This window comes from Phyllostomus hastatus, unplaced genomic scaffold (genome assembly GCF_019186645.2).
Source record: "Phyllostomus hastatus isolate PE091 unplaced genomic scaffold, TTU_PhHast_1.1 phas_scaffold_78, whole genome shotgun sequence".
Lineage (NCBI taxonomy): Eukaryota > Metazoa > Chordata > Mammalia > Chiroptera > Phyllostomidae > Phyllostomus > Phyllostomus hastatus.
Window position 1 is genome coordinate 32,272,194 of NW_025334041.1, and position 21,631 is coordinate 32,293,824.

At 41.2% G+C, this 21,631-nt stretch overlaps 1 protein-coding gene across 6 annotated transcripts in view; it reads right to left on the reverse strand.

Annotated features, from left to right (window-relative positions):
• Positions 1 to 21,631, reverse strand: part of CDK14 (cyclin dependent kinase 14) — a 548,605-nt gene that overhangs the window by 425,161 nt on the left and 101,813 nt on the right. Inside the window, exon 1 of one of the 6 annotated variants that reach the window (XM_045828174.1) lies at positions 12,498 to 12,518. The exons of 4 other annotated variants lie outside the window; for them this stretch is intronic. The gene's annotated coding sequence lies outside the window, so the exon portion shown is untranslated. Of the gene's footprint in view, positions 1 to 12,287; positions 12,421 to 12,497; positions 12,519 to 21,631 lie in introns of those variants that run through there. One more of the 6 variants, XM_045828172.1, reaches the window with a different exon arrangement.

A 21,631-nucleotide genomic window follows, 5' to 3' on the forward strand; every position in this document is an offset into this window, starting at 1 on the left:
ACAACGGATAAAATCTCATAAGAAAGAAAAGGGCAGAAGCATGGTGTGTCCAGATGGAAATAATTAATGGGAACCTCTAACCTCAGAAAGGCAGCTTTTTCCAACCACCAAACAGTAGCCCTTTGATCCACTTAGTGACTTTCGTGTACATCCCCAGTGCCCAGATTTTGGCCTACGTTCCAATTCTCCACTATGAAAAAGAGGAACCCGGAGAGATCCAAGATGGCGGAGGAGTAAGTGGAAGCTACACTAACCTCCTCCCAGGACCAATCTGGAATTACAACTAAATTGCAGAGAAATCATCCTGAATAACCAACTGAACACTAGCTAGAGAGAAGCCTATAACCAAGGACAGACAAAAGAGGAACCCTTGGGAAGTGACCTGATTCCAGTTCACAGGACAGGAAGCACAAAACAGCTGTGAAATAGCCAGCTGTTACCAGAAAACTAGGATCCTTTCCAAAATGTCAGGAACAATGCAAGAAGGACAGAGGAATCTGCCTATCAGGGTTCTCACTGGCTAACCTGTGATTATATATCTGAGTATCAAAAGGAAGATAAAATTATGGTTAAATGGAGCAGGTTGAGGTATTGAAAAACCATGAGTTTGTTATGGTTTCAAGAGAGAAAAGTTAATATAAAGGGCAGACGGCAGTTATAAAGGAAGGATGAATACAAGAGGACACGGTTGGTTCCTGAACACATGGAACTGTGAGCTGAGGATCCCAAGCAGGAACGGTACCAAGAGTAAGAACGGCTGACCCAAGCTGTGGAGAGTGCAGAAAGATGCCACACAGGATGTTCCGGTGATGGCAGACCAGGTCAGTGTAACTCAACGACAGACTAAAGGGTATGTGATGTCAGTTCAGCGATGTTTTACAGAGAATGCATGTATCTGGTGGACAGACACCAGATTGATTGCAAAGAGGACTTAAGTGCAACCATATAAGCATTTTCAAAAGCATTACTTTGGAAATAAGTTAAATTTTAATAACTCTGGGAAATGTAACCCTTAGAAAGAAAACTCAACTCCACTGCTAACCAGTGACTCAGATCTGAATCACTTTGGAAAAAAGCAACCAAGACCCCAATGGTCCGCAACTCAGATCCTATCACCCCGGCTATTCGGAGAAGGCATTGTGTTACTTGTAGATTTGTATACATTACACAACACCAGGATGATTCAAAAAATATTATTCCTGAAACCCCTAGAAGGTATCTAAATAAGTAAGGCTATAATCCTAGGAAGGTATACAAAGAAATACACAAATGATATTAAAATTCATTAAATTGACTGAGTTGGTATTTTGAAATAGGGTAAGAGTAGTTTAGTAACGTGACTTGCAATAATCGTATTTGTGCCTGTTTTCTTTGCTGAAGGTGTCTGAAATAGGTTCACATAATCAGTTACACTAAATTAGCATTTGAAATTAAAGAAATTTAATTGTCAGTAATCACTGCTGAAACGATTGAGAAAATAGTTTTCAGAATTATATTTTTAATAGCTCTCTATATATTTAAGGACATGGGCTCTTGACCAAGTACAAAAGCCAGTGACTGTGGATATTCCAGGCACAGAAGACCCTTGGACATTTCATACACTATCAGCTCTCACTGTCCTTTACACATTCTTTGTCTGTGCCCTCAGCATAGGCACACCCACACCAAGCCATGGACCGACAATTATATTATTCAAGAATCTTCTCAAAAATTGCTCTTGTTGATTGAATTTCACACACTCAGACAAATCCTTTATTAAGAATTCGCCTCAATGACTGTGCATTTATTCTGCTCCAATATTTTGTATACCCTGGGTTGTAATTATTCTTTTAGGGATAGTTTAATCTCAGCAATATGACTGTCTCCACCAAAGGGCAAAGACTGTTTTTTAGCTCTTTATTTTATAACTACCAACAGCATCTCTCCTTTCAAATCTCTGCTTGAAGGGTCTGGTCAAGGTTTTTTATTAATTTATGTGGGTCTTCCATTGGTTTAAGTAGCTTTTGCCGATCATGAGTTCAGAAGAAAACACCTTTGGTTCCTCAGCCCAAAGCCCATCCCAGTAAACAGCTATCCTATCAGCACTGCCTAAAAGCAACAGGCATTCCCATAGTAATAGGAATTAAGGATATACATAATTTCTCTGCGGCTGCATTTTTTCACACTTCCTTGTTCCATTTAGAAACTGAAGTGACAAAATTTACATACGCAACAATGCCTCATGGTATTTGAAGACAAAGAAAAGAAATCATCACAAATACCAAAATAAATTCCTGAATTTCTTTTTTGCCAGTAAATTCAATAGAGGCTAGAATTTTGAACAAGGTTAGAGAGGCACACCCTTGAGTGTTCATCTGATTCAATTATTTTGGTTCACTCTTTATTAACAGGAGTCTGTACTGTAGCTAGCAGACTCAAAATTCAGTAAAAATTGTTACAAATTCAAACAGTGTTGGAGGCTCCAAAAGTCACAGTTTGACCTACAGTTTTAGCTTGGAGCTATGTAAAAGCCAGACAACTGTCTCCCATACTCACAGCAGTGGATTTGAAAGAGCACAACTTAATTAAGTTACAGTTGGCATTCATTTCAAGTGAATTCATTTGGGCTGAAAACTGTCCCTTTGAATCACCCGTTTCCTGGTGATCGGCATTTTACTGAGTCAGAATGTGATCTTCTTCTCTGCCTCTTCACACTCGTCATGAAGGCAGACGCCAGAAAAAGAACTGCTTGAAAAGACTCCAAGTTGACCCACAGAAAACATACATCATGCATCATACATTAAGCTAAGTCACTGTCTTTTGACATTCATAAAAGAAATATGCATCACAAGTCTAATGCAAAAGTGAAACAAGCAAAAAACCCTGACATTCCAACAACCTCTTACACTTGTTTTTCCCTTCACCCATTACCCAATGAGGGCCTGTGGGCTTTTTCCTACTCAGTATCTTCTCTCAAAATCTGCTCCTAATTTAAAAAAAAAGAACAACACTGTCACTCATTTCTAAGTTTTTGAACACTTAAATGAGAGTATTATTTCTGCCAGAATTATTTGAACTTTAACAATATAGAATACAAAGCTTCGTCACTTGTAAAAGAAATGTCAGCCACCAGGGGATGGGTGGACTGGGTATTTGGGGTGGGGGTAGAGATTTCTAATGCCATTGGAATCACAACTCATGACAGCTACCTTCACCTCTAACCTCAACCTGTAAGATCTAAAAGTACGCTGTCCTGCCCTGACCAGTGTAGCTCAGTTGGTTGGCTGTCATCCTGCAAAGTGAAAGGTCACTCGTTCAATTCCTGGTCATGGCACATGCCTGGGTTGAGGGTTTGGTCTCCAGTCGGGGCGCATGAGGCAATTGATCAATGATTCTCTCTCACATTGATTCACTCCCTCTCTTTCTCCCTCCCTTTCCCTCTCTCAAAAAATAAACCAACAAAATCTTTTTTTTTAGTTTTTAAAAAATAAGAGTAAGCTGTCCTTTCTTTGGTTATAGTCTCTTTTTTCTCCTTTTCTCACGTGTGTGTGGAGGTGGCAGTGTGCCTGGCTAAATGGAATGAAGACACAGGATGTGTTCGCTATATGTATACAGAGGGATACATGCATGAGTGTACTTTTACTTCTAGCTACGTTTTATCAGAACCAAGACTTACCCAAAGTCACGCTCAGAAAATTAGCTAACACACAAGCAAGCCTGTTGCTCACCTAAGTCAGAACTAAGTGACTTTAAACAAGTCACTTAACTCTCGGGGTCTCAATTTTCTCATCTGTAAAATGAGGCAGGTGGAGTAAACAGCTCTTAAGATCTTTTACATCCCAAACATTCTATTACAAACTCTAGGCAGTGATTTGCAGCTGGTAAATGATTGTAAACAGATTAACTGGACAAGGGCAGACACATAAATTCACCCTGTGCTTCCTTGTACACTCCATTTCCCTTAGGATCTCAGCATTTAGAACAGCAGCAGACAGGTTCGCACCATGAACACCTTGGATGGTTCAGTCTCTGCGGGTCTCCCTTAACTCTAAGATCCTGGCACTGTGTCTCGGGGCTGGAGTCCTGAGCCTCCAGGCTGAGGAGTTATTTGTGAGCAGCACGGCACAGCAGTGACACTGTAGGACATTTGGCAACCTTGGCCCCGCCTACTTAATGCTAGTTTTGACCCTATGTCATTGCCACTGTTGCAACCAAAATGCCCTGAGAGCTATGTCATTTTTAGATTGTACCTCATAATTTGTCACTTAAATATATGCTGTCTTATACTCTTTTATAAGAACCCTGAAATTTGTTGTCATGCATTTGATTAATTTTACTGGGGTGGAAGGAGGTCTTTGTTTTGCTGTGTCTCTCATGTGTTCCTCATATTTCTATGGCCAGATTGTACACAAAAATCATATCTTCCATTTCTTCAATGTTCTCAAAGCCCAAAAGACAGTGTGAAATGGTGTTCTATTAATATTTACTCAAAAATGGGGTGTTCAACTTACAATAAGCCTTCCCCTTTAACTAAACACAGGCCATTTTAGAAACACTCAGCCCTTAGAAGACCACACAACAATGAGGTGCCTCCCAAGCCTAGATCCTTTCCAGTCAATGAAAAGGCTTCCCCGGCTGTTCCCACTCACCAGAATTCAATGTCTATTATTGTGAGTCAATTGAAAAATGCTTATTTTTCTACTGACCGGTTTCTTTGGGGTCTGACCTAATTTTATTTAAATCCCGAATCCATGGCTAATGGACACAGCTGAATGCAGAACCCTTGAGGACATTACATTCCTTTATGCGGCCACTTCAGTGACTGCGGTTTTGTTACAGCCCTTACAGGGCTTCAGAGCTTACTTACCACTGAGAGGCCTAGTCATTGTTTTGCTAACTCTATTATGAAATACTTAGGTGGTCTTCCCAGCAGCTTAAATTTTTAGTGTATATTGTTAAAATAATTTTATTTAGTTGGGTTCTCTTCTGTTATACTTATTCACTTGATATAGATATAAAAGATACAATGTTAATCATAGGCTCCCATAGATAGATGAGTATATTGATGACCTGTATAGGTGTTTCTTTCTCTATGTGGCCTATACAGTTGTTTCAGAATGTAGTTATCTTTGGGGATCAGAATTTTATCTGGAATATTCTCCAACCCCGTGCTGGCCACAGACCAGCAAGGCCTGGCATCACCTGGGATTCCAGGCCTCTCCCCAGCCCTTCCCACAGGTCCACTGAGTCAAAACCCAGATTTTAACAAGGTCCCTGGAGGATGGGTGCGCACATTCAAGGCTTAGGCACAGCGCTCTAAGCTGTGTAAATGACAGGTGCTGCTACCACGGTCAAAGACGGACCTGAGATTGTGAGAAAGGTCAAGTCCTTCAGATGCAGAATCTGCTTTAGTCTCTGGGTACAATGTGGGTGATCATCATTTCAATATTCCTTGGGTAAATATTTCACTCAAATGTCCCACAAAAACTCATGGTAACTTCAAATAATCCTTTAATATAATTCTGAACACTGACACAAAGTTTTTTGATAAGGTACACAAATATGTTTATAGTGGGAGCACCCAATATATTTATAAATTTTTAAAAACCAATAGGATAGAGTGGGTGAGGAACAAAAACAGGAAAATATGCATGGGTTATAACAGCATATGTAACATTACTTCCTGCACAGAAATGCGTGGATTTAGTGGGGAGGTAGGAGGGATAAACAGGGATACATGGTGATGGAGGGAAACTTGACTTGGGGTGGTGAACACACAATACAATATAAAGGCGATGCATTATAGATTTGTACACCTGAAACTTACATAATTTTATTAACTGATGTCACCTCAATTGCATTTATAAATTCAATAAAAGTAAAAGAAATTTATGGATTATATGTTTTAATACAGGAGCATTATTTTGCCATTGGCCACCATATTTGTAAAAACAATGACCACAAAATTATTCGAAGGAGAACTGAATCCAGAATCTTGCTTTGCTCTTTATTTACCAGAGTTTATTTAGTAGTTTTGAAAAGAAATAGAAGGAAGTCACTCCAGGATCCAGAAACAAGATTTTAAAAGGAACTTACACCTGTTAAGAGTACAGTGTATCCTAAAACAGATCCTCCCCTGGGTAGGGGGTGGGGGGAAAGCCTTTTGTCTGCAAGGCATAACTGAACACTCCCAACCCCAGAAAGGACAGAGGATATGAGCCCCTAATCCAACACAAAAGGACACGGCAATGCTGTGGAAGTCTAGGTCACTGTTTCCACTAAAAACTTACTAAATATCCCAAAAAGTTTGAAGGGAAAAAAGAAGAAAATACGTGAGTTCTCTGACCCCACTTGACATCCATAATTACATGCTGGTGAAAATCCCATCATGACACAAAGACAGAGTCAGGAGTGCAGCATTCAGGTCCCCTGGCCACGTGAATACACACTGTTGGGAAGTGTAATAAAGTGGACATCTGTATTGCCTCCCCCACCCATTTGCAGCATGCGGGCTCTAAAGTGGGGTACATGCAGCGAGAATCTCCACACACAACAAGGGAGTGGCTTTGCTGCGATGGCACAAAGCACAGTGGATTCTGACCCACAAAATTCCCGGAGCTGCAGTGGGAAGTGGAATACCCACTCTTGGTAAAGCAGAAGAATCCAGCTACAAAGTGGCTCACACTGCATGGCTGATTAGTCTCTTCATCGAGACACAGCATTCCCTTAAAGCTCTTACCTAGAAAAAAATTTTGTGCCTGCAAATAGGGACTCCCTCCTCCCTCACTGTAGACTTTACAGGTTTAAATATAGATTTTCTTTTCATTAGATTTTCATATTGGGCCCTATTTGAGAAGGGGAAACCAAGGTGTCGTTTTCACCGTGCAGAAGGTGTGAAATAACCTGGCATGGGGAACTGACCGAAATGAACTACAGCAATTTAAAAACAGCTACCATGTCAGAAGCACTCATAACCAATAAACAGATGAGGCTGAACTCAGATTCACAGATGTTTGAAAGGGACAGCACGGTCCAGCACGCTTTCTACTTGCACACATATGCTTAGTGTTTGAGGGGTTTTTTAAACATTATGAGAACCAGAGAAGCTGTCATTTGGCTCAGAGGCTGTGCAAGTAACAGTCTCAGGTGCCTTCTGAAATCTGTCTTGTTTCTCTTCTGAGTGTCACTGCACCACCCATGGCTTCTTTGTACAAAACCAAGCTAGCTGTTCCTTCATACTTATACCTTTCAAATACCCGTAGCTCACTATTCTCTCCCTCAAGTAAGACACAGCATCCAGAAGGCACAATAACATTAAAAATGGAAACTGAAAAGACACTACCGGAGGTACTGACTGATCCATCAGGGCCTGGATTTCTTCCCCCTGGTAACCATATGAACAGCATTTAAAAATAAATATTACAAATATTTTTAAATTCCTTTCCTGAAGGAGAAATAAAATTGTGTACTATCTTCCCACTCTGAAACAGATGGCTATATAAATAAAGACAACTCACAACTCCTCATTTACAATAACCATCTTTTTAATAAAATTTAAATGCATTATCAATGTTTGGAAAATAATTTAGCAGTTAATGTCATGAGTGATGTCACAAAGTTTAAAAGTTTAGTGTTTTTATTCCCATAAAATAAATCTAGATGCAAACCCCACTGAAGAATTCAGAAAAAAAATATAGGGCATCATTCAATGTATGATTGACTTTTGAAGCTCTTAAATTTTTCAGAGAATCATATATGGGTCACTAGCCACAGAGAGCTTATGAAGAGGGAACAATGAACCACGGGGAGAAAATAGAATGCAGCCTTCAGTGCAGCTTTAACAACTGGTCTATCCATTGTAAAGAGCTGAAATTTTAGCAATAATAGATTTGGCAGCAATCCATTAATAATAAAGTCCTGACTGATTTCATGAGGACTGGTTCTATAAACCTTCCCTGTGACGGAGACAAGTCAATAATGAATCCCAACTGAGATGTGCAAGGTGAATGGAGCAGAGCCATGGGACACACACACCCTGCTGCTCGTCTGCCACCTGAAAGGACCCCCCAGTGCTCCAGGAGCATGTCACTGTCATCTTTGTATTTTCAGTGAGATCTCATTTTGCTGAAGGATAAGCAGCGGGGGCAAACTTGTAGCTGGGCAGGGGAAGAAGTTACAAAATCTCTCTCCTTTCCAAACCTGCCAGACAATAAACAGAACACTGGAACATCCTTTCATATCCTCCTCCTATACACGGAAACTCAGGAACATTAAGGAATGTCATGTATGCTCAATCATCAAGCAAACTGGAGGAGGAGCCTGGGCAAGATACACTGCAAGTTGATAGAAAAGACAGATGGGAACGCAAGATTTCTATGATGATGACAATGATGATGATGGCTATTATTGAGCTCTTACATAACAGTTTCTATGAAAAAAATGCTTTATATATAGTTTCTCAATTAATTTTAAAACAAGCCCATGGGGTACTATTATTATCCCACTTTTACAGACGATTACATTGAGGCATATAAGAATTAAGTACCATGTCCAAGGCCATGCAGAGAGTGAACAGAGGAAACAAGATTTGTCCCAGGACCCCGACCACAAAGCCCAAGCTGTTGACCATCAGGTTGTCTTCCCTGGGACTCCTATCCTGAGAGAAATATGCAAATAATAGACCTGATCTACAACACTTCTCTCATTCTTTCTTCTGGTGAAAAAAAAAAGTACTTTTAAAGTGGAGCAAAGGAACAGCTTTGTGGCGTAACGTTTTCTGACCCATCTTCTTCTCTGCTCAATTTCCACCACCCAAATGTCGGCTCCTATCAAAAGTCAGAAATGAAAATCTAAGTAGTATTTGGGGGTGGAGAAGAGAGCACAAGATTGATTGACCAGGACAAGCTGAGGGGACTGGGACAATGAGACACCGCCAGTTGACTCTTCCTCCTGCATACATGTCTGGGTTTCATGACTCCTTTACTAAACGTTAAGAGTCAGCAAATCAGCTAACAGCAGGTCAATGAACAGCTCTGGGAACATTTATTTTGCTTTCTAAAAAGAACTCTCTATCAGAAAAACCAGAAATTTGAGAAAGAGAATGTTATATGATAGAGTCAGGCTGACCTCATCCCATGGAAAACTGCTTAACGTGACACTGAAGCTTACACCCTCTGTCATTCCTCTCCGTCTAACTCAGAGGATAACTGGGGTTTTCAGACTGAGTGTCCACCAAATACAACCACAGGACATGAAAGAAGTTCACAGTGGGACTCGGGAGACTCTCCCATCGGCAGAATGTATGATGCTGAGAAGCCAACGAGGTAATACAATGGCTGAAATACCTGCCGGTTCTAAGAGTCTCTGACTCTATAAGAGAACCTCAACAAGATCAGTCTTTGCTTGTAAAGTTAGATAGAATAAGGTACTAGAAGCAGAGAAGGTGCAATTCAAATGTTAATAGCAACAGAAGCTATAGGCCAGCCTTCCCCTGAATATTTCCCTGGTTGCTGCTCTCCATCAGGGAAGAACTGACATGATAGTGTAAGTAGCCCAATTACCATGCTCAGTTACCAGGCCATGTAAAGAATCCAAATGTAATACATCCATAAATCATTCCCTCAGAGCATTTCTAACCCTCATACCTTGCCCCTGCCCCTGCTCCTGCCCACCAGGTCTTTGTTTTTAGTATCTCTAAATTATCTATTATGGTGTCCATATGGAAACTTGACTTAGTGAAATCATGTAAAGGTAGGGGGACACAGATTGCTGTCTTTTCCATATAAAAAGCAAAGCATACATCAAAAAGGAGTGAAATTCTGACACGTGCCACAACATGAACTTCAAAACCAAGCTAAGTGAAATAAGCCAAGCACAAAAGGACAAATACTATGTGATTCCACCTCATATCATATGAGGTACCTTGACGAGGCAAATTCACAGGCACAGAAAGGAGACTACAGACTACCAGAGCCTGTGGGGAGGGGCACTGGGGAGTTATCATTCAATGGGCAGGGTTTCTTTCTGAGATGAAGAAAAAGTTCTAAAAATGGATAGTGGCGATGGTAGCAAAACACTGTGATGTATTTGTTGTCAATAAAATGTACACTTGAAAATGATGAATTTTATTATGTACACTTTATACTACAACATAAAAATGAAAAAAATCAAAGCATATACTATCTGTTTCACAAGTGGCCAAAAAATTTAAGGTAAATTAAGTGCTCTAAAATTTCTCCACGAAATACTTTAAAAGAAAGTAGACTGTAAGTTCTCTGGGGGCAGGGGCCAGATCTACTTTACTTCCTGGCACACGGCAGCTACACCACTACACAGTAGGCTCTTCATAAAGGTTTGTAAATAAATGAGTAAACGAAAATTGACAAAGCATTCTCCTAAATGGGAAACAGAATATTCAAAAAGCATTAAATTTACTAATTCATTAGAAAGTGTAATGCAGCATATTCCAGAGGAAAATACCAATATTATTATACCTAAGCTCCTTCAGTGCAAGGAAGAGAGGGTAGCTCCTTCACCTGTACTTCCATATGGAATGTCCTACAATTTCTCACCCATGGTAGATGGCTAATACATGTTTGTACAATGAGGAATAAAGAAATGCATGATTGTAAAATCAATGTTATATTATTGCTCTACTGTTTATCCCCCTTTTAAAAATTGCTTACTTTTTGCAAATATACAACTCCTTCTGTCACGGGCCAAAAGAATAAACCTCACAGCTTACACAGAGTGAAGGTAAAAATATAAATAGAACATATCACTCTCAGAAACAGAAGCACCAAATGCAGAGCATGTCCTTTTCTGCTTAGAAAAAGAGTTCATTAAAGAAAAACTTAAAGAACAACTGATATATTAGGAAATTAAAAATAATTTAAAATGTCAAAATAGAAAAAAATCTGAACTCTATTTGGAAGAAAATTCAAATGTTTATTCCCAAAAATCAATGTCCAACCATTACAATAAGCAGTTGAGTATATTCAGAAGCAATATTGAAGGCTCCTCCCCCCAAAAGAAATTCTAGTGAATTTTAATATATTATCAATATTTCTCTCAATTAGCCTATCAAGCAATCAGGTGTCCTTTCTTAAAAACGCCTATGACACAAAGTGATACACAACTGGCTTATGGCCAGCATGCTGCTGCAAGTTCTGATGATGCTCTCCACTAATATCCACTACCTTCATCACTTACATTTTACAGGAGTTACTGAGTTAAACATACATAAGTGGAATGTTTTTAAAGCAAAAAATCAAATGCTGACATCCTTAACATTCAGCACCTATATAGTAGAGGCATCCTAATAAATGCACCAGGACCATGTAATGTAGTAGCCTCACTTTGAACAATATGAAAACATGCCCTTCAACTTCACCCAACCCTACCCACTGTACTCTGTGCCAATTAACAAAGGAAACAGGAATGCAACCTCTGTAGACATATCAAGGTTTACATTTCTCTCTCTCGATTGTTTCTTCTTCATGAGCTGGTAAAGCATTGTTTCAAAGCAGCCTGTCTGCTGCCCCAGTCTTCATGCATGCAGGGGTTCTCCATTTGCATCCAAAATGCTCATGGTCCACTACTGGAGCCAGCACTTCAAGCAGACCTGCATGACAGATCACCACTTCCATACATGAAAGCATAACCACGACAGGTATAACGATGCAAAACACCAGCACACTGACCTCTGCCAGGCAGCACACACTTACAGCAGGTGCATTTCTGTGCCAGAAGGGAACAGGGGGTGGGATGAGCAGGGAGGAAGCCCCAGATCCTTAATATATCAGAGATGTTTATTCCACTCAGATCCAACCCAGCTCATTCACAGGCATCAGTTTACCCAAATGAAAAAAAGTGGTCTCCTGTCCTTCACTAGCTTGACTCAGAGGGCATGCAGCCAAGCCTAGCCAAGCAAAACAATCTGCAAGATCTCTTTAAGCTGTAATAAATAAGACAAGTTTCAGAAGAAATAAGACTCAGCTATGGCAAAGCAGCACAGTCGCGAGACCCTTTCCTCGTCTTATCGCTGCTACTGGTGTTTACAAACTATAAGCAGTAGCCTCCGGAGCCTCAAGAGACTCTCCCATGAGTAACCTCCTGCCAGATCCCTAATTTAAATACCCCCTTGATCAATCTGTGCCGGTTTTGGCAGTTAAATGGAAAGGGATGAGTAAAATGACATGCAGAAAATGAATCCTTTTCAAGTTGTAAATGAGTGAGTCAGGATTCAGACTTGCCGAGATGTTCCAAATTAAAAACCCTGCTCTAATTTTAAGCATGCTCCCTCTTACCGTTCTGTTGTTGTCTCCCTCAGGCTCGGTTCACCTGGAACTCTTTAACATGTCTCTAGCAATGTGTTTGCACCAGGCCAGGCGCATCCAGTAACTGAATTCACATCTTTCTGCACTAGCAAGCTGAAATGGTACGGCCGTACTACACAGCCAAGACAGGGGGAAGCAGAAGAAAAAAAAAAACCCACACACACACATCCCAGAAATTACCCCAGAGAAGCTACTCTTGATGCAATCAGACAAAAAATGGTTCAGAAGAACACAACAGACATGCTAACATCCAGTAGCAATAGCTCTAACAGTTCAATATTTTTTCCCAAAAAAAAATCTAATTTTTTTTTCTCCAGACACGATGGACTTGCCTGTGGAGTTCCCAGGAAGGCAGAGTAACCGGGCTCTGCAGCAGCATTGCAGCCAAAGTAACTGTGCATATGCTGCCCAGGCAATTCACAGCACACTGTCTCTTCAGAGAGATATTGATTTGCAATGCAGGGCTGCTTCAAAAGAATACAGAATTGGAGCCAAACAGCTAATGGTGATTGCATGGAAGGAAAAACATTTAATCAAGGGGATGCACCTCATCATGTTCAATTCAATTTTTTAAAAGCACTGGAGGAAGCCAGTATCTTGAGTGACAACCCCATTAAACAATAATCTGAGGTCCTACAGAAGGCCAAGTTTAGGCTACCATCATGCATGCTGCAAAAGCCACTGAAATGGTTTAATGGGTCTATGTGCATATATTTGTCATAGGCAAATGGGGCATGAGAATTCTAAAATAATAATGCACCAGATACATGAGGTAAAAAAAAGCACAGGTAGCATTTATGAACTAAAATGATAAAATACAGTTATGAACCTGCAGAATTCTTGGTGGGTTAGGTTCATAACACTCTCAAAAGTAAAACAGCAACTCCAACCAGATCTCACTGTCCTTAGGCTAATTGTGTCAAGTCATGCCACATGCTGCCGGGTGGCAGGGAAAAATGCCAAACTACTACTCTCATAGCGACCCCTATGGGAGAGTGGCCAATCAACAATTCCTCCTCGCTTACACAGTCCCTGTCCTCAGAAAACAGAACCACAAAAGGGCATAAATTAGATTAAGACACAAGGAAACAACTGAGAAATAGGCAGGAAATTAAACAAAAAAAGAGTCAGGCATAAAATGTGACCTCATAGATATTCAGTTAATTAAGAAATTGAAGTACAAGAGGAGGTGACTATTCTGTCAGTGATGAGTGGCCAATATTCCCATAGCTCCCAGGACTGAGTGCACACTTATAAATCAGAAAGCTCAGGGAAAAGCATTTTCCCTTCACATCCTAATTGGTTTAAAGGAATTATCTCCTCCATCCCCCATTTGAGAACCATCCTTACTTCACCTTCACCCTTCTGAGTGACCTGTGAACACTCATACACACACAAAGCTCGCTATAAAGTCTTTAAAAAGTTCTTCAGACACAAATAATATGTACGCCCTCCTCCACCAAAGCCAAGAGAGAGACCTATCTCCTTAATAGCTGGAAACTATTAAGTTATATGAACATCATTTATGTGTAAGAATTTCATTTCAATAAGTCTTTCAAACATCTGAGGTTTTGCTTACGACTGCTGAGCCCTCCCGCCTACAAAGGCTCCTTTCCCAGAGCCGACTTCTTATTTGAGTCATTTAGGATTTAGTCACATGCTGCCTCATAAAACCCTCCAGCATTTTCCCCACGTTGAGGCCCTTGAGGAACAAACGGTATCAACTGCATCGTTTTCTATTCCCCCAAAGCACATGATGCAACATTGGGCATCTAGCAAATATAAAATAAATATTTAACAAATTAATGAATTTCACAACTCCGTATATTAGGGCATCAATAATTTCCCCTCCCCAAATGTTCAATGTTCCCTGGGGAAAAATCCACATTAAAAGTGCTATCTTTAGTCACCTAATTTAACTAGATCCTATTTTCTATAGCGTTGGTGGGTAAGAGCATGTACAGCATTGGTATCCACTAAGCTGTCTTGTATAAAAGTCAAAAAACTTAACACAAAGTTTCTCCTTTATTCTTTCCTGTACTCAGTCAAAAAGAAGGTACTGCTCTGCCCAGCAGTATGAACAACCATGTTCTCTGCATTCCAAGAACCAACCACTGCTTAAAAATAAAGCAAGTCACCCTGAACTGTGTGGCTCAGTTGGTTGGGTGTCATCCTGCAAACCAAAAGGTTGCCAGTTCAGTTCCGGGTCAGGACACATGCCTGGGTTGCGGGTTCAGTCCTCAGTTGGCAGGAGGACAAGAGGCAACCGACTGATGATTCTCTCTCACATTAAGGTTTCTTTCCCTCACTTTCCCCCTACCTTCCCCTCTAGAATCAATATAAGAAAATATTTTTAATTTATTAAAAAATAATAAAGCAAGTGACCACAATACACTGAACTGAGTGTTTTCAGAGCACTTTGTTAAACACAAATGCTGTTCCCTGGGCAGCTCACAGAGGGCTTCCCAGAGGAGGCAGCCCAAGCTGAGGCTTCCAAGCACTGCCCAGGAGCGGGTGGGCACCTGAGGAATGGCAGGGCAGGACTAACGGGCCAGAGGCCTGACACTGGAAGCTGTCTGAAGAAACCACCAAGCAGTGCACAAAGCAGTGCACACAGCGGGGGCAGCTGCGAAGAATGAGGGAGAGGTGGCCAAGCCAGAGTATAACAGGCACTGGAAGCCCCACCTGGAAATTAGGCATCTGTTCCTACAGGAAGCTGCCATTTAATCCAATAGGAAGGCACTAAAGGACTAACAGCAGAAGAGTGGCTGGATGGGACTTTTCATTTTATAATGGGGTAACTTGTGGAAATGGGTGGGAGGAGTGAGCAAGGGGAGGTGAGGGGGCCAGTTGGGAGACTAAGACAATAGTTCGGCCAAGGCCCTGAGCTAAAGCAATAAAAGTGGGGATGGAGGAGGGGAGAGACCTTCAAGAGGGATGACTCATTGAGTGACTGGACATGAGTCAAATGGAAAGGGAAAATCCAAGCTCAATTCTGAATTCTTGGCATAATTAGGTGAAACGTGGGGTCACAACTAAAGGAGTGGGTACAGGAAGAACCAAAGCTTGAGGAGAAGGGGAAATTTTCTTACATTCCATTTTTATGCATGTGGAGTTTTAGATACCTTTGGAACATTCTGGTGGACATATAAGGCAGGCACCTACCTAAGGATCTGGAGCCCAGGGGTGAGGGTGGGGGGAAATAAAAGGTCAGAAAGTTCACTGATGTGTCTTAGGCCAGGGTTCCCTAGAAACAGAGCTGAGCCAGGATTCCCGTTCACCTAATTTATTGAGGACATGCTCTCAGAGGAAAGGGGTGAGGAGGCAGGGCTGGAGGATGGGGAAAAGCCAAGGAAAAATGGGGCCTCAGGTAAAACAAACATACCCACTGTTAGTCCCACTGAGGCAAGAGGGCCAGCCTCGAGTACACCTGGCGGATGCCCCCAACTGGGGCCTGGAGAGGAAGGGCCGCCATTCAGCCTAGGGACCATGTGAGCAGGGAACCCACAGCATTCCCCACACTAAGCTTCGGGCAAAAGGGACAAGTTCCTTTTCCACAAAGCTGATTCTTGCCTCAGGAATCTTTGTCTTTGCTGCTCTGTCTACTTAGAATGTTCTCCCCCAGCCAACTCCTTCTCGTTACTCAGTTGGATCTCAGGAATCTCTGCCTCAAGGTCCTGCTTGGGTCCCCGCCTCTTCTGTTGCTGTTCCTCCTTCCCCTATGACACTGCACTGGTTTGGCTTCACTGTGGAGTTGATTTTGTTGATTTCTTTGTCTCCCTTCCCCACTGGGATGTAAACTGCTCAAGAGCATGAACTTCTGTGCATTCGTTCTGTGTTTCTCCAGCACGCAGACCAGCACTGGTACTTGCTGAGTAAATGAATATTAGAAGGAGCTGCTGATGACAGTAGCTCAAAGTAATTATTTGAACTCCTGTAGAGGGGAAATGGACAGGAAGCTTGAGAAATGTGTAGGGCAAAAAACAGTCTCAACAAATGCCTACAACTATGCAAGGAGTTTGGCCACAAGGCAGAAGTACAGGGGCGAGAGGGCAAAGCTGCCAGAAGTTAACCACTGTGTTCACATCACCCAGGATTCACAGTCTACTCCCAGGAAGAATATCTTCATTAGGGGACACTGAGATGTATCTGAAAGCACACCATAAAAGAGCAACAGGAGAGGTTAAAACGAAGGGTCTATCTTTAAAGGGAAGAGACAAAAAGTCTTTTGTGAAAGTAGCATCTCAGTGGATATAGAAGAAAAGGCAGGAAAGAAAACTGCTGACAAAAATGCTGGAATCTGACATCTGCTTAGGTCATTTTCGCAGAAACATTTAAATTAATTTCTTGAATTACCTGCCTTTATATGTGATGTTTAATAATTCTAAAGTGTTATACAGCTCCCTGACTTTTTAAATGGGTTATAATAAACACAATCTGATCTTCAACTGATGATGAGGTCAATGGCGAACATGACTGATAGCCATCAGGGTTCAGTGGGGCGTGCAAAGGGCCACTGGGTCCTGCCCTCAGTAACTGACATCTACACACTTCTCTGCTTCATTTTTATGGTTCGTTCTCTCTTTGCCTGTAGGCTTTCCTTCCTGGGGCTCTAAATGTGCCTCCTCCTTCTAACACCACCACACTCTTCTCAGTCTTGCCACAAGCTTCTTCAACCGTCCTCGTACTGCGCAACTAGATAAGCTGGCTTATTGGAAAACTTAATGAACAGGGGTTTGAGGTGATGGATGGGTTCAAAGCAGAGCTGGGAGCTTTCTCCTGAGTAGATAACTATTAGCCTAGACACCCACCCACCGCAGGCTGTGCCCTATACACCTTGTGGTTCTTCTCATTTGTGCAGAAACTCTTGAGACATATCAAACTCTCTCAGACTTATGAGGCTGCCAGATGTCTGACCTTCACTTACATAAGCAGGACATTACACACAGGTGCGCCAGCCCTCCCCCCCCGCCCCCGGCACCCGCCAAGAAGATGAACCTGGGAAAAAAGAAGTAATTTAAGGAAGAAAGATGTAGAGAAAGATTTTAACTGAGAAAAAAAACATTAAATATGAAAACCTTAAAAACAGGAAAGAGGTTAAGAATAGACTATTTTATGCATATAAATCTGATACAAGTCATCTACTTTATCAATTAATTTCATTAAACCTTTAAGCTTTTAGAGAGAGAAAATCTCTTATTTTGAAAAGTGATAAAGACAACATAAAACCCCAAAATAGTTTGAATTTCAAATTATTGTACTCCATGTAATCTTAGAAGTATCTTTCTTTTGCGAATTTTTCCAGTGAAATGTCCAAGATATGATTGATTAAAATGTTCGTGATGTTTTAGAAAAGCTAGACTAATTTTTTTAAGAAACCCTAAACCTTTTAGGACTTAATTCTTCTCTAGGGACGCCATTCATTACTTACATTCCTATACATTCAAAGAACTATTAGATTAATAATTGTTTAAAAGCCATTATTTAACCACAGCACCAAAAATATCCATGTCCCTCATGGCATTTCAAATTTTATCAGTAAACACATGTAATTCTATCACAGCTCAATAAATGTGTGCCTGAAAAACATTGTATTCTCTTAAAGTGCACCCTAAAAACAAGAGGGTTTATAGGGAAAATAAGGTTGAGGGCACACCATTCAAAACCCTACTGTGGGTACTTCTGGCCAAGATGGAGTCGTAGGTAGACACACTGTGACTCCTCGCACAACCAAAATAAGGACAACAACAATTTACAAATAAAATAGCAACCAGGACAGAAAACTGAACTGCATGGAAGTCTGAACACCAAGGAGTTAAAATAGACACATTCATCCAGACCAGTAGAGAGGGCAGAGACAGCCAGCCAGGCAGAGAGGGGTCGCAGCACAAAAAGCGGTGGCACCGGGCATGTAAGGAACCCCGGGCGCACAAGACTGCAGCAGGTGAACCCTGGGTGCGCAGGCAGCGGCTGGCAGACCCTGGGTACAGGGTGGCAATGGGAAGATTGTGAAGCAAGGCACTGCATGCAAGGCAGCTGAATGACCAGGAGGTCCCACATTTGCACGCAAAACTTGGGAGCAAGACAGACCTCACAGCCCAGGGTCCCAGCACCAGGAAATAAGGTCTCGAAACACTGATTGAAAACACCTGTGGGGGCTGAGGTGCAGGGAGAGACTCCCAGCCTCACAGGAGAGTTCATTGGAGAGACCCACAGGGTCCTAGAATGTGCACAAGCCCACCCACATGGGAATCAGTACCAGAAGGGCCCAGTTTGCTTGGGGGAAGCAGTGGAGGGGACTGGGATCTGACAAAGAGCTGTGTGGGTGCCATTGTTCCCTCTCAGACCCTGCCCCCACATATAGCATCACAACCCAGTGACTGGGTTGCCCCTCCCTGGTGAACACCTAAGGCTCCGAACCTCATACATAACAGGCGAGACAAGACCAAAAAAATGGCCCAAACAGAACAGATCAAAGCTCCACAACAAATACAACTAAGCAATGAAGAGATAGTCAACCTATCAGATGCACAGTTCAAAGCACTGGTGATCAGAACGCTCACAGAATTGGCTGAATTTGGTTGCAAATTAGAAGAAAAAATGAAGGCTACACTAAGTGAAATGGAAGAAAATGCACAGGAAACCAATAGTGATGGGAAGAAAACTGGGACTCAAATCAATGGAGTGGACCAGAAGGAAGAAAGAAACAACCAAACAGAAAAGAATGAAGAAATAAGAATTTTAAAAAAATTAGGAGAGGCTTAGGAACCTCCAGAACATCTTTAAATGTTCCAACATCTGAATTATAGGGGTACCATAAGGGGAAGAGGAAGAGCAACAAGTGGAAAAGCTATCTGAACAAATAATAAAGGAGAACTTCCCCAATCTGGCAAAGGAAATAGACTTCCAGGAAGTCCAGGAAGCTCAGAGAGTCCCAAAGAACTTGGACCCAAGGAGGAACACACCAAGGCACATCATAATTACATTAGCCAAGATAAAAATTAAGGAGAGAATCCTAGAAGCAGCAAGAGATAAGGAGACAGTAACCTACAAAGGAGTTCACATCAGACTGTCAGCTGATTTCTCAAAAGAGACCTTACAGGCAAGAAGGGGTTGGAAAGAAGTATTCCAAGTCATGAAAGGCAAGGACCTACATCCAAGATTGCTCTATCCAGCAAAGCTTTCATTTAGCATGGAAAGGCAGATAAAGTGCTTCTAAAATAAGGTCAAGTTAAAGGAGTTCATCATCACCAAGCCCTTATTTTATGAATGTTAAAGGGACTTATCTAAGAAAAAAGAAGATAAAAACAAGTATAGTAAAATGACAGCAAACTCACAATTATTAACAACCACACCTAAAACAAAAACAAAAAGAAACTAAGCAAACAACTAGAACAGGAACAGAACCACAGAAATGGAGATCACATGGAGGGTTAGCAACAGGGGAGTGGGAGGAGGAGAGGGGGAAAAAGGTACAGAGAATAAGTAGCATAGATGATAGGTAGAAAATAGACAGAGGGAGGGCAAGAATAGTATGAGAAATGTAGAAGCTAAAGAACTTATGACACATGGACATGAACTAAAGGTGGGGAATGTGGGTGGGAGAGGGTGTGCAGGGTGAAGGGGAATGAAGGGGAGGAAATGGCAACTGTAATAGCATAATCAATAAAATATATTTAAAAATAAAAATAAAAAATAAAAGTACAAAAACTAAATTAATTAATTAATTTTCTTAAAAAACCCTACTGTGTCCAGAACACTAATTATAAACAAGACACTCCTATCAAATACCCACATGAGCCATATGGTCTTCATTTGCCACAGTGCCGACACCAGGGCTTACATAGGACAGATGTTCCGTTTTTGTTTCTTGGCTGAAGATATACCCTGGGCTGAGGAACTGCAGAAAATATGTCCAGGTGAAAATAGCTCAGTTACGAACTTCCTGCAGGTTGGAAATTAAAGCCCAAAGACAGACCTCTAACAGGAGAACTTTAAACTATGTTAATAAAAAGCAGCATAGAAGGCTGTCATTCATGAACCTAATATCAGAAACAGGTAGATGCAGAGTACGATAATAGAAAGGTCTTGTCCTGGCTGCTGTTTGAAGTGTCCTCCCGCACATCAAAAAAGATTGCAGATTCGATCCCCAGTCAGGACACATACCCAGTCTGCAGGTTCGATCCCTGCTTGGATACATACAGGAGACAATCAATTTTTCTCTCTCACATCAATGTTTCTCTCTCTCAAATCAATAATATCCACAATTGAGAACTTAAAAAAAGGACTTATTTTTTTGCCTACATTTCAAAACCATGAAATCTGACACTCCTATCCAAGGTTTAAGCCTACTCCTCTTCAGAGAACAATTTTCCTCTGCCCTGTATGTCATGTTTCCTGGTTGTCGGCCCTCAGTGACCCCAGGAAACAACATGTCTGCACCTCAGTCTTTGCTTTCCTCAAATTCCTAATCCTTTTCACCTAAGACTTGTATTTGCATTAAAACATACATTACATGGTTTCTACATACATACACATACACATTTGTGTAGTTATTATTTATTCAGATGATATGTAAAACACATGGGCATTTCCATGGCCTGGTACAGTTCTTCCTACTCACGCCCCAGCAAAAATGCAACTGAATTTTTGACATGGTACAATGTCCCACGTGTGAAATGAATCAGAAGACCCAAATGTACAAGGGATTTTATTATGACCACATTCACAAAAAAGCAGTATCAGAGAGTTCAAAATGTTCAGTGCTAATACGATATGAGAAATGTGCATTAAATTATAAGGCTTCAGCGGCAGACACAAAATCCTCAGTAGCAGCAAGAAGAAAGGCAGAAGGCTCTGAGAACAGATGTGAGGATCTTCTCTCGTCCTGGTGTCAGGATGCCAGTGAGGAGAGAGCCGACAAATCCTGGACTATCACAAAGCTTCTTAAGGAGCTAAGGCTCGTTTTTTTAAAACTTACCTAAGTTTTTGAGTTAACTATGAAAAGGGGAGAGACAAGGTTTTCTAGTTTGGGATTATAAGTCAGCTTTATTGCTTTTAAAAATGTTATCCCAGCTTTGTAAAATTTCACTTAGTTAGAAAAACAGAAAAAAAAAACCAAAAGGAAGAAAGCTTCCTGCTAAATGGACAAATAAGAAATAATTTCAAATTACATTTGACATTTTAAAATCTAGGAATTCCCCAAAACTGATCTATTGTGTACTTTAAAATATTAAAATAAGGCAAACAATATGGAATTTCCTCAGAAAACTAAAAATGTAACTGCCTTTTGACCTGGCAATTCCACTGCTGGG